This window comes from Podarcis liolepis (assembly GCF_965112155.1).
Source record: "Podarcis liolepis genome assembly, chromosome: 14".
NCBI lineage: Eukaryota > Metazoa > Chordata > Lepidosauria > Squamata > Lacertidae > Podarcis > Podarcis liolepis.
In genome coordinates this window covers 42,335,202-42,349,416 of record NC_139569.1, presented here as the reverse complement: position 1 = coordinate 42,349,416, position 14,215 = coordinate 42,335,202, and the positions used below count along the sequence as shown (strand labels likewise).

Below are 14,215 nucleotides of genomic sequence, written 5' to 3'. Positions count from 1 at the left end.
GAACCAGAGAACAAAGGAAGAGCCCTGCTGGATCAGGCCAAAGGCCCACCCTGTCCAATATCCTATTCTCACAGTGCCCAGCGAGTTGCCCATGACAAGCCTGAAGTCAGGAGCTGAAAGCGACATCCCTCTTCTTGTCTGTGATTCCCTGCAGCTGATATTCAGAGGCACAACACCTCTGAAAGTGGAGATAGAACATAGTCATGAGGGCTAGTAGCCGATAATAGCCCTTTCCTCCATGAATTTGCCTTAGTTGATAGTTTAACTATGTGCTGTGTTGTGGAGTATTTCCTTTTGTCTGTCCTGCACCTTCCAACATTCAGCTTCATTGAATGCTCATGAGTTCTCCTATTATCAGAGAAGGAGAATAGCACCTCTCTCCCCACTTTATACACACCTAGTTTTATACACCCCTTTTTACTTGTCTTAAAAGCTCCAAATGTGGTCATCTTTCCTCGGAGGAAAGCTGTTCCATTCCCTTGATCATTTTGGTCGCCCTGCTCCAAACAGAACAGGAGCAGAGATGGCATTGCATTTAGTTATTCCTTGATGCAGAATGCAGATCTTGGCAAGTTGTCACGCTCCCCGTAAGCTCCAAATGAGCCTTTCTTTACCGTCCATTGTATGCCCCTTTCCTTTCCCCTGCGCAGGGGACTTTTGATTCCGTCTTTTTTGTTGTTGTTGCTAGTATGAGGTTTTTCAGCACTTTTCGTCCTGCTGCTCTGCTTGAAAGAACGACTGCTCTCAGCCTACTTTACTGCCAGGACAAAAGGAACCTGGAAGGGACATCCTGCTTAAAAAAGTAGGCTGGCTATTGTCAACAGTAATTCATAATGTAATTCCAGTCATTTTGCCAGAGCTTAAAAAGTAGGGCAAACCCACATTGTCCCAGTAGGGATGCAATTTGGGGTAGGGGGATGGAGTTATCTGTGCAAAAAAGAGAGGGGGGGGATAAAAGAGTAAAGAAAACAAGAAGCAGAGATGGGAAAGGAGCTTCTAGAAACCTGAAAATGAATCCCACTCTCCTCTGGCATGGGAACTTCCCAAAACAAGTCGTGTTGCACCACTTGTTGTTGTTTAGTCATTTAGTCGTGTCCGACTCTTTGTGACCCCATGGACCAGAGCACGCCAGGCACTCCTGTCTTCCACTGCCTCCCACAGTTTGGTCAAACTCATGCTGGTAGCTTCAAGAACACTGTCCAACCATCTCGTCCTCTGCCGTCCCCTTCTCCTTGTGCCCGCAATCTTTCCCAACATCAGGTTCTTTTCCAGGGAGTCTTCTCTTCTCATTAGGTGGCCAAAGTACTGGAGCCTCAGCTTCAGGATCTTTCCTTCCAGTGAGCACTCAGGGCTGATTTCCTGCAGAATGGATAGGTTTGATCTTCTTGCAGTCCATGGGACTCTCAAGAGTCTCCTCCAGCACCATAATTCAAAAGCATCAATTCTTTGGCGATCAGCCTTCTTTATGGTCCAGCTCTCACTTCCATACATCTCTACTGGGAAAACCAGAGCTTTAACTATACGGACCTTTGTTGGCAAGGTGATGTCTCTGCTTTTTAAGATGATTTATCATCACTTTTCTCCCAAGAAGCAGGCGTCTTTTAATTTCATGACTGCTGTCACCATCTGCAGTGATCATGGAGGCCAAGAAAGTAAAATCTCTCACTGCCTCCATTTCTTCCCCTTCTATTTGCCAGGAGGTGATGGGACCAGTGGCCATGATCTTAGTTTTTTTGATGTTGCACCACTAGGAATGTTAAATTTTGGGCATGCAACAGGATCTTTAATGCACACATAACAACAACAACAACAACAACAACAACAACAACAACAACCGCCCCCAGCTGGCTGGGTTTCCCCAGCCACTGTTGGCACAGGTTGACCAGGCAAGCTAAAGTACAATCAAATTTGATTAAGCTAGCACAGCTTAGTGGCTAAAGAGACTGAACTATGAATCATAAGAACAAAGAAATCTGCCTTATATTGAGTCAGTCCAAAGGGTCCACCTGGCTCATTATTGAATGGTGGTTGCTCTCCAGAGATTCAGACAAGAGGACATTCCCAGTTCTACCTGGAGATGCCAGGGATTGGGCCAGGAACTGTCTGCGTGCAAAGCCGATGCTCTGCCAGTTTACCACTGAACTGCAGTCCTTCTTCACAAGACTCAAGTTATACCAAATGGTCTCCCTTATCTGAAAAGCAGAAATGCCATTTAAGTGAGACAGTGACTGGGGAGCAGGTGGAGAGTCACCTATTTCAGATAACAAATGATTGTTTCCCCAAAGCACTTGTCTCTTCAGATAATTCATTTCTTCCATCCAGTGTGACTATTGTTATCCTTCTGACAATTGTTTGTTTGTCTGTTTGTTTAATTTATTTTAAGGAGGCTCTCAAGGTGGCTTGCGGAAAAGGGATAAAACAGAATTCCTATACAAGATACAAAGAAAGACAAAACAGCAGGTGTAACATTTTAAAATGCAGCGCCACACTTTTATTTATTTAAACAGCGAACAGGAACCATTTAATACCAGCAGTGATATAAAAACTGTACAAAGCTCTGCATGCGAATTTAACGCAGCATGGAATATATGAGTTTTCAAAGCCTATTTAAAATCCACTCTGGAGAGACCAAACATGTGAGGAAGTTCCACAGACAGGGGGACAGCTCTGAAAAGGCCTTGTCTCCCGTGCTGTCAATCTTATAAATTTGTATGGTGGATCCACAAGCATAGCTTCTGGGACTGATCTCAAGGACTAGGAAAATTTGTATTGGATCACCTGCCCCCAGACCATTAAGATTTTCAGCTTCAGGGGCACAGTGGTGGAATTTCTCTCCCATGAGTTAAAATGGGAGGTGTGGTTATACTCCCAAAGACATATTTTTAGGTTCTGTAAAGTAAATCATGGCCCATTCTCTGTTTTTGGATCAAATATGGATGCCTCAGCTGATCAGATAACACATATACTTCCTCAACCTTCCCAGCAAACTATAATACTGCATTATTTGAGATTTGTGGCATCACATCCTCTCATTGTGTGGGCTTTTAGTTATATGCTTCTGCCAACTGTCTTCATGGAAATTCTGACGTAAGTGATATTCCTAGAAGTAAAGGTTGGTAAATGAATTCTTGAACAGTGTAGCTGCCACAGACATCTATTCATCTGAGCTACTTCAGAAGAGATGCCTCCCATTGACTGAGCCACTTGGAGTCAAGGGCTCTCCTCGCCCTCCTTGCTTGCTTGCCAGAGTAGTATTATAACACTTCGCCTCCATACTTTAGTACTGGCGCTTGTTGGTGCCTCCCTCCCCTTCCTCTTGCCTTCACCAAAGATCACTGTGGGGAATCTTTGCAGATTTGGGGGCTCCAACATAATGCTCATATTTCTCTCTCCCAACTCCCTCATTTAGCATTCAGAGTCCCTTCAGATGTCCTTCTTCTTATGTATTCATGGTGATTTGTGCTCTTTATGCTAGCAGGGTGGTTAGATGCAATCTTGCTTTCAATACTCTATGTGCCTGAAAATATTTTGGGGTGGACATGCTGCTTTGTTTCTGATCAGTGCATTTCCCATAGCTTCCTGATTGTCAGGCGTCCCGGTTCCCATCTTGATAACGCAGTAAGCGGAGTTAATTGAAAAGGAAGATTTATTGCCCAAAACAAACAGAGTTCGCCGGACGGCTCTAACAAGCCGCCAGCCTCATCAGTCATGATGATCCTTCTGAAGACTGCTTCCTGCAAGACCAGAAGCAGCTGAACTTTTGCTTCTGACGTCTCTTGTTTTGCTTCCTGTCTTGGAGCCCTCCCATTCGCCGAGACCTTGGACTGAGAGGGTCAGCTCCCACCTCTTCCCCATTCTCTGAGGGGCTGTCTCTTAGTGCTTTCCTGCCTGATGAACTACTTCCTTCTCTGTTTGCGGCATTTTGCACTTCTCAAGAGCGTTGGCAGAGTTCTGGCTCGCTCTCAGTCACTCCCTTATCAATCTGCATTCCAAAGGGCCGGGGAGTTGGCACTTGCCGGTGCTCATCCTGCCTGGCAGTTAAACCGCTCTGTTCCTGGCTGCTTCCTTCAACTGGCTGCAAACCTTCTCTGGGGGCTGGTTCATTCATGACACTGATGAAATCCTGCAACTTTTTATACCGCATAGGAACATCAGAAGAGCCTGCTGGATCAGACCAACCCCCTCCCCCAGATAATGCAGCATCAGGTTCTCACAGTGGCCATGCAACTGCCTGTGGAAAACCAAGCAGGGGCCTGAGCGCATGAATATTCTCCTCTCCTGTTTCCAGCTACTGGCATTCAGAAATTCAGAAGCAGCTAGTAGCTACTGAGAGCCTTATCCTCCCATGAATTTGTCCAAGACACTTTTAAAGCCATCTTTGGTGGTGGCCATCACTGCCTCCTGTTGGATTGAATTATATAGTTTAATTATGCACCACCACAAATGTTCCAGGTTATTTATTTATTTTTGTCCCTTTCTGTTGTGTTGTAGTGCAAAAGTGTCCCTCCATATGGCAACAGTGTGTTACCACTGGGAAAGCGGAAAGATTTGTGGATGTTCCAGTAACACACTAACTGTGCTGATGATGTGCTGCCGAATACATCTGCCAAAAAAAGGAAAGAGAAAAAGAAGGCATGATGGAGAACAGCAACAACCGGGGAAAAACTAGACATAACATTTTACGACAGAAAGAAACACCACGGACAGAATAATTGCAACACACAGGAAGCACAAGGATATAGTTTGAGTGCCTCACTTGTAGTTCTATAAATCACTTCATGTGTCAACACACGAACGTAAGTTATTAATATTGCAGTTGTTGTATAAGGGATTATTATTTTGATTGGAATGTAATTGAAATTAATAGGATTTTGGAATGCAGAAATAAAGAAAATAATCAAACCAGCAAATCTAGCACGGGGGGGGGGGGGGGGGCTAAATTATATCATCTGGTATTTGAATGATTGATGACCCGGAAAGCTGTCTGTGGACAAATGCCAGCTCCCTTGGCCTGAAGGCGAGATGAGTGCCGCAACCCCACAGTCACCTTTGACTGGACTTAACTGTCCAGAGATCCTTTACCTTTTACCTTACAATCCAAGCAGAATCCCTTCCCAAGTGAGAGAAAGCAGGTGGAGCAGGTAGCTTTGGGGAGAGAGGAGCCAGAGAGGTGGAGAGTGAAGAATGAAAACAGGGACAGAGGCAGGGATGGGAATGGGGATAGGGACAGAGACAGGAATATAGAGATGGAGACTGGAGGGAAAGGAAGCAGAAGACCAAAAACAGAGACAAAGAGGGAGACTAGGAGGAAGAGAGATTTTTTAAAAATGCATAGTGTGAGACAGAGAATGATGGTACAGGGAAGTTTGGGAGAAGCTTTACTCCAGAACTGGAGGAAAAGAGATAGAAAGAATTGGTAGGGAAGGTCTGGGGTACAGGAAACCCCCAGTGATTGGCTTAAAGAAGTTGGGGATGGATTCCATAATGCAGGGAACCTACACTGAATTAGGGCTGCAAGAGTGTAGCAGGGAATACTTAACTGAGGAAATAAAACACACTGACAGATGGGGTCAATGCTGATCAGAGTACCCAGGCTTGTGAGAGCAAAGGGGATCACCAGATGGTCTCTGAAAGCAAGGGACACTGAGGTTCTAACAATCCTTAGGATTCATAGAGAGGGTAGGGTATGACAGAGGCTTATTCCCAAGAAACTGGCTATTGGGTTGCGGCCTAATTGCAGTATTTTAAATTTAGAATTAATTCATATTTTGAATTCTAAAGCTTTCTGATTGTATTGAAAGGGACTACTTCAGACATCCATTCTCCTTCTGGAGCTAGACATTAGAGAATGATCAGCACCGCAATCATCTTTTTTTGGGTGTGTGTGAGACCATCATTATTAAACATAGAACATTCTGATATGGTAATACATTAAGGGTCTTTCTTGAGGAGGCTGAGCCAAGGTAATGTGAGCACTTGAACATTAACTTCCTTTGTATGCATCCTGTACATCTTACAAGGATCCTTGTGCATTATATTGCAGTATAAATTTCATTCCCGGTATAAAACACTGAAGATGGAGAGCTGGTGTTCGCCCCAACTTTCCCTGGCATTGTGAGGATTAAATTAAGCAAGCGCTGCAATGGCATTGCATTTATTGTCTGTTTACTCAGGAGGTTGCAGAGGGAGGGCAATGAAATAAAATAGCAAATGCAATGGAAGCTCATTGATATTCTAATGCTGCTGGTGGTATTGTAAATGCTAGGAAGGCTATGAAAGGATTCCATTGACATCGTAATAGTGCCCATAGTTAAGAATAAAGGCCCATTTCAAGTTTCCATCTATCGACATGATAATGTGCTTTGTGGGGAAACATTTTATTGAGAGGGAACTGTAGGGCGCATTACAAATGGGAACCGCAGGCACGCAGAGCTCCTATCCAGTGTTCCAGCCAGCCAGTCATCCATGCCCTTCTTCATGATGCTCCATTCCATTCCTCTTACCCTGAATTTCTGACCTGATCCCCCATCACCATTACCAGGAGATACTTAGCATCAGTGCTTTTTTCGGGGGGGGGGGAGGTGGGGGAACTCAGCACAAAGTTTGTTTATTGCGGGCCCAGTCACAGGGCCACCCCACATCTCAGGCAGTGGCTAAATGTAAAATGTGATTAATAAACTCAAGCAGACAATCATCTGGATTAGAAATGGCCACAACTTTTTTGATTACAGATACAGATGGATTTTTAGCTCAGGCATTGTGTGCATATCTGTTCCAGCCCCCCTAGACATAAAAAAAAATCATTTTTATTTAATTTTTAGAAGTTCCCTCAAGTTCCTGCTAAAAAATATACCTGCTGTTTAGGCCTTCATCTGGGCCCTAGTTGGGTGTTTGGGTAGGCGATCCATCCACCTGGCATATGACAGGACTAGCTGGCCACAGATACAATGTTGCTGCTTCTTTTCTTTTGATTTCTTGTCTTCTTAATTGGACTAAGGTAGGAATCCATTTTTACCTATTGTGCTCTGTCCTATACAGTGGAACCTCAGTTTTTGAACTTAATCCGTTCCGGAAGACCGTTCAGCTTCTGAAAAATTTGGAAACTGAGGATCAACGGGCTGGCTGCAAAGTCAATGAAAAAAATGAAAGAAAAAAACGGCTCGGAAGCTGTCTGGCTTCTGAAAAACTGTTCGAAAACCAGAGCATTTACTTCTGGGTTTCCAGCGTTTGGGAGCCAAAACATTCCAAAACAGAGGCGTTTGGGAAGCGAGGTTTGACTGTAGATTGATGTATTAGGAATGCAAGAATAAAGTGTTTGCCACAAGCATTCTTAGGGTGAATAAGATGAAAGGAACACACAGGACACTGGAAACCTAACAACTGTGTTACACCGAGTCAGACCATCCAGCTCAGCATTGTCTACACCGACTGGTAGAGGCTTTCCAGTATTTCAGGCAGGGTACATTCCTCACCTGGGGATTAAAACGTGGACCTTCTGCATGCAAAACAGATATTCTTCCACTTAGCTATGACCCTTCCATAATATCAAGGGGACCAGAGGCTTCCCAGAGCAAATGCTTTCAACACAACAGCTCAAAGGGAGGGGGGCAGGAAGCCTACCCTGGGTTCATGAACTTTTGAAAATGGATATAGTCTACCACAGAGGGATGGAGAGCATGTTCAGATGTTCTTGGACTCCAGCTTCCATCAGCCCCAGCCAGATGGGTCAGGGATGATGGGAATTGAAGTCCAGCAACATCTGGAGGGCTACAGACTCCTTCCCACTGCTATAGATATTCTTCATCTGGGGACCAGACGGTGCTAAGACTGCTTTATTAGAAATGAAATAGTCATGATGGAGGGGAAATGACTGTAACATGAGCTATTAGTTTGATGACGGCACGTGTGCCTGTCTGTGGACTGACTTAATTGTCTGTCTCCTTATTAGCCTCTACTCCTTGTTATGAATGTATGAGGAAATTGAATGCGGCAGAGTTCTACCAGTTGCTTTCTAGCTAATGAGAAAAGATGGCATCATTGCCCTTCTCTCTTCCCACCCCCCCAGACATCAAGAATAGCTGCATATGAAAGAAAAGAAAAGATGGAATTCTTTGATGGTGAAAAGAGAATAAACTAGCATTATGCTGTTTGCCAACAGGAGAGGCTGGTGGATTTTCCCAGATGACGTGACTCTTATTTGTTTGCTTCCTCTCAAAATAAGGAGTCGCTAAGACGCGTAGCAAAATTCAGACCGATGTGACCACAATCTGATCAGGGGTTATGGAGATGGAAGCGTGCTGTTTTGTTTTGTTTTCACTTTTGAAATGTTAATGTTGGTTCCGCACACAAAGAAGAAGTCTCTTTCACGATCAAGGAAGTACAGGAATATCAGCCCAGGCTCGATCTGTGCGCCTGCGAACACCGTCAGGAGATTGAAACATGAGCACAGTCCATTCCTGTTATTAATTCCTGAAGCGGGGAAGCAATGTGTCAATTAAATGCAGGGAGGCTCAAAGATGATGTGGAGCGGTTAAAGCTTAGATGGTGTACAAACAAGCACCACTCTCTGGAACAATATTAACACTTCAGACAGCAGCCAGAGGGTTTGTGCCATCTCTTTTGTCCAAAGGTTCCAGCAGATTGAAAGGAAGACTGATGAAATTATTCATCTGTGGACAGAGAAGCAAAGCACGTGTATGTTTAGTAATTACAAATATATATTCTACAGAGAGTGGTGACAGTGTGGCGAGCTGTTCTGGTGTGAACAAGCTCACTTTTCCGGGGTGAGCTTGCCCCTCCTCTCCCACTGAGCTCCCCCCATTCAGAGGAGTAGGGAAGTCAAAGCCAGATGAAGCAGAAGGTACGTCTAGACAAGCAAGGCCAAGCAAAGCAGAGGCCACAGGCCAAAAGAAGAATGGTAAGGTGAGTTAGATTCTGAGAAGAGTCTAAGCTGGAAGACAAGGCAGGCTTGACACTTGGCCCAACAGCCAACAAACCCAGACTGAGCCTTTAGCAGGGTTCGGGTAGAAATTAATTTCGGTTCACATTTAAAAAGTGAACCTACCAAATCCACACTTTCTGAAACAATATGGAAATAGAAACACAGCGAGCCTCCACAACCAGCACTTCACTGAATTTTGCTGTGCAGTTTCCCAGCCAAGTAATGTGTATGAGAAATGCATCTATTAGGATAAAGTTTTTGTGTCCATTCCATTTTTTAAAGCAGTTTAGTGACTTCCTTGAATCATTGTTGGCATCTGTCTGTCTAGGGAGACAATGGAGGAGTGTGCCTTCAGGGGTAAAGTTACAGTGCCTGCTGCGGCTGTAGAGATTGATACAGGAGAGACATGTTTTGTTGCAGATGGGACACATGAAGGCATCCAGTTTTACTGCTACAGGTGCACAGTCATTTCTTCCTCCCAGCAGGCATTCCTCCTCTGGTCACTTCTGTGGATACCAGATCTGACTATCTGCATGCACTGTGGTCACCTGCAAGGGATTCCCACATGGCGAGGTTAATGTTGCCAGACTTCATGTCATGTTTGCAGACATTTTTGTAATGCACAGTTGGTCTGCCAACAGGCATAGTGCCTGACGTAAGCTCCCTGGAGAGCACGTCCTTGGGGATCCTGCCATCCTCCATTCTCTCTACATGAAGAAGAAGAAGAGGAGTTTGGATTTGATATCCCGCTTTATCACTACCCTAAGGAGTCTCAAAGCGGCTAACAATCTCCTTTTCCCTTCCTCCCCCACAACAAACACTCTGTGAGGTGAGTGAGGCTGAGGGACTTCAAAGAAGTGTGACTGGCCCAAGGTCACCCAGCAGCTGCATGTGGAGGAGTGGGGAAGCGAACCCGGTTCACCAGATTACGAGTCCACTGCTCTTAACCACTACACCACACTGGCTCTCATGACCAAGTCAGCATAGACATTGCTGAGAAAGAAGTGCACATGGAAGGCATCGAGGCCCCTTTCCTGGCGGGTTTAAGTTGCCCATGATTCATTTCCATAAAGCAGCATGTAAGCCTGGTAGACCTTCTCCTTGCATGAGTATGAGTATCATGAGTATCATATTCTCCCATACACTTTTGAAGAGACAAGTCATTGCCTTAGCTGCCTTGCCAACACATTTGTCCAGCTCAGCCCTGATGGTTATGGTGGAGCCCAAAATCATTGACCCCCTCAAGTGAGTGGTCACCAGTGCTGATGTGTGGAGTGCTGATGGCGAGGCTGAGCTCCATACAGGCTTGGGCAAAATGGTTGATGAGTCTCTGTTGAGCTTCCTCAGAGTGCACTGCCAAGGCTGCATCATCTGCAAGCAACGTATCTTGGATAAGAACCCAACACGCTTTTGTCCTGGTGTGAAGAGGTTGCCCAGACCCTCACCACATCTTGAATGGAAGCACACACTGTCTTCAGTCGAGCTGAAGGCAAAGGATCATAGCACTGTAGAGCTGGAAGGGACCATGAAAGTCGTCAACACCCTGCAATGCAGCAATCTCTTGTCCAATGTAGGGCTCAAACTCACGACCCTAAGATTAAGCATCTCATGCTCCACCGACTGAGCTATCAACGTCATTCAAGACCTGCCTGCTGCTGTCTTTGGAATTTCCACCTCCCCTTTCAGAATCTCCAAGCACCGTTGCAAAATAATTGTTATTGAAGAGGATCCGTGTCACAAAAGGGACTGAAATGGCAACCTGTACTTCAAAACCAGAGGAGCTGATGTTGATATATTCTCATTGTGTTGTGGACAGCAAGATGTGTTCATTTGAATATTACTAGCGCTGTAAAGGGATTTGGGGGCTACCTTGAGCTACGATTGTCTCCTGGTTGTCAGCATCGAAAATGAATGACAGTGCTTATCTGGCTCCCTGTTAACTTCCCCCCTCCTCCTCCATGGTTTATGGAAGTAGAATTACACAGAGGTAGCTTAAGCTAACGCTAAGAATTCTTCAATGGGATTTATATCCGCTAATTGGATGTTGAAAGTTGCTTCCATAGCAACCAAATTAAGATCCACAGGAGAGTAAAAGGGAAGATAAGGGAGAAAACAAAGATCCGTGTGTAAAGGCCCCCTTATGAGCAGCAAAGCTTTTGTTGTAAGCAATTGTAGATTGCCACGATAGAACTTCCAAGTTGGTGGAAAGAATTAAGAATTATACTGATATCAAGTGGCCTCTTTTGTGAGAGCGTCCTTGCCTAAGTTTAAGAGCACATCTTGTCATGTCAAGCATTAAGTCATTCTGATTTTTTTTTATATAGAAAAAGGTATTTCAATATTGAATCTATTATAATGTACTGTTGAATAGTCACAGATATTGAAGTTCATAAATAGGAAGGCACTGAGGGGCTTTCACGTTGGTTGTTAATTAGTGGAATGCCAGTCAGTAAATTATTCTTCCCCACAAAGGATACAAAGCAATTATATTATTTTGACAAAGAATCTATTAGCTTTGCGTTAAACTGACCACGTTGGAAAACCATTCAGAGTCAATTCTTACTAATATTTACAGTATGTGGAGACTGAGAGCAGCAACTCAGCGTGGGTAACGGCAATGGTCCACATTATGAATGTGCAGCAGTTGCAAAATATGCTCCTATCCTTCGTAAATGACTTGAATCAAAGAATCATAGCATTGTAAGGGACCCCGAGAATCTAGTCCAGCCCCCTGAATTCTATGCAGCTGTCCCTTACCGGGATTGAACCTGCAACTTTGGCGTTATCAGCATCATGCTCTAATCGACTGTGCTATCCAGCGGACTCAACCTGTTAGTTCCTGTCAGGAGCTCATCCTACTCTCGAGTAGGGCCCTGGCAGAGACACATGTCCGACTGGCATGTTCCCTCCCTCCTGGTTGATTGTTCGGGAGCCTCAGAAGCTTTCTTCAGCCTGAACATCACAGCGGCCAATGCCAACAGACATTGGCAAACTTAGGGATCCACAGAGTCTTTGCAGCTTGCGTAACAGACCTCAGCAACTCAGCATTTTGGCTAATCTACTTTATTTACATATAAACGCACATGGAGCACTGCAACACGGCTCCCTCTCTCTCTATCATCAGACAGCAAAGAGAAAGAACAAAGGGCAATAGTCCCACTTCACGGAACACAGTAACACAAACATCCTGTCTCCGTCACTTCCCACTCTGTGGAGTCAAAACGTACACCGTCATGTGATAGACAACAATCCCATGACTGCAATCATGGAACAGGAATTCTAACAGTTCCTTCTCACTTTTATTCCCGAAGTGTACGTAAAGCAAGAGTGAGGAGCCTCAGGTCCGGGGGCTAAATGTGGCCCTCCAGGCCTCTCTGACTGGCCCTTGGGATTCTAACCAGGCCACATACCTCAGTGGCCTTGCTCTGCACCCTCCTCTAGTGCTTTTGTCTGGCAGAACTTCTCCTTGAACTGGGATAACACCTCTTCCTTGCTGGAATGGAGGGTGGTGGACATAGCAAGATCCCTGATGGGAATCTAATGGGCATCATCTTCTCAGTGTTCTCAGGTCAGTGTTGGTGCTGACCTTTAAAGCCCTAAATGGCCTCGGCCCAGTATACCTGAAGGAACATCTCCACCCCCATCATCCAGCCTGGACACTGAGGTCCAGCTCTGAGGGCTTTCTGGTGGTTCCCTCACTGTGAGAAGTGAGGTTACAGAGAACCAGGCGTCTCTGTAGTGGCGCCCGCCCTGTGGAACATCCTCCCATCAGATGTCAAGGAAATAAGCAGCTATCCTATTTTTAAAAGACATCTGAAGGCAGCCCTGTTTAGGGAACTTTTTAATGTTTGATGTTTTATCATGTTTTTAATATTCTGTTGGGAGCCGCCCAGAGTGACGGGGGTAACTTAGCCAGATGGGCGGGATATGAATAATAAACTGTTGTTGTTGTTGTTTCCCTGAAGGCTTCTGACTGCACAGATGTTTTTGTGGCAGGACCTTAACCAGACCCTGCACTATCCTATAAAGAACTGAGGACACAATGGTAGCAGCAAAGTAAGATGCATTTTGGTGCCTCACCTCCCTCTAAGACTTGTACTACCAGCACTCCAGTCATTGTCCAATATGCCTCCTCATCCCAAGTGCCACTGAAAAACAATGGACATTCCAGGTTCCACAGTACTGGAGAAGATGCATGGGAGCAAATTGCTTGATGGACCTCTGCATCTTGCTGTTCCAAAGCAAGCCTTGACAGGACCTCCAGCTATGCCAACAAGAAAATCTCCCAGAGCATCGAACACCATTTACCAGTAACAAAAAAGCAGATTGGGATTTCTGACCGGCAACATGAACCAACCTTATGATGTACTGAGACAGCCCCAGGGTTAACATGGTGGCCATGAAATCCTCATTTAGACCAGACAAGGAATGTTAGTCTACCAGGACAATCATCCTTGAGTTTTCCAACACAACCACTGAGGCAACCTTTGCCAGCTGAGGCAGAGGAGTTGGGCGGCGGGGTGAGTGGTACATCAATAAGATCCCTTTTCTGTCTCTTGTGATCTAGCACCAGGCATGGATCCTTGCATCTGGCTCCTGGCTGGATTGGTTTCCGGGTGAGATAAATAAAACCAAGACCTAATTCATCTAAATGCAAATCACTCTTTGCAGTATCGGTTCAAATTGCTCTGCCGTCCTTTCCCTGAGAAAATGCCCAATTAATATATATCCCTATCAAAGCATGAAGGAGGAACATCCAGAGTTTTGATTCCTTATCCCACTTAAAATTCTCCAGATAATATCCGCTTATTTAATTTTAAAAGAGCTGTCGATGCAGCTTCACAGATCTCTCCCCACCCTTCAGATCTGTAAGTATCTGTGAAAGAAGACTTACGTTAATCATGCTGTTAGTGAAAAAAAAGGATTTAAATTTTAATCCTTTGCTATTACATAAGTCAAGGAACAGCCTTGAAACTCAAATCTGCTAAGTAGATTACAGAACAGACTAAGTACAGAATGTACACGGGGTGGAAACACCCTATTTGTGTGTGTGTGTGTGTGTGTGTGTGTGTGTGTGTGAGAGAGAGAGAGAGAGAGAGAGAGAGAGAGAGAGAGAGAGAGATCCCATTCTTTCTTTATTATTCATTCATTTTATTAATCTGAGACTTCACTATTTTGGGAATGAATCTGGTGCTCAGTCACCCAAATATACCTCTGCTTCATTTTAATAACACTTTAAGAAGCCTGTATAAGGCTATAAGCTGCTGATTTCAT

The 14,215-nt window shown here is 44.8% G+C and overlaps 1 protein-coding gene and 1 long non-coding RNA gene across 2 annotated transcripts in view; one reads left to right on the top strand and one right to left on the bottom strand.

Annotated features, from left to right (window-relative positions):
* LOC310693715 overlaps nucleotides 1–4,844 on the top strand; it is a 64,570-nt gene extending 59,726 nt beyond the window's left edge. Inside the window, exon 3 of the long non-coding RNA XR_014519357.1 lies at nucleotides 4,492–4,844. This is a non-coding gene — a long non-coding RNA (uncharacterized lncRNA). The remainder of the gene's footprint in view (nucleotides 1–4,491) is intronic.
* Nucleotides 1–14,215, bottom strand: part of DMXL2 (Dmx like 2) — a 431,281-nt gene that overhangs the window by 332,609 nt on the left and 84,457 nt on the right. The window lies entirely within an intron of this gene.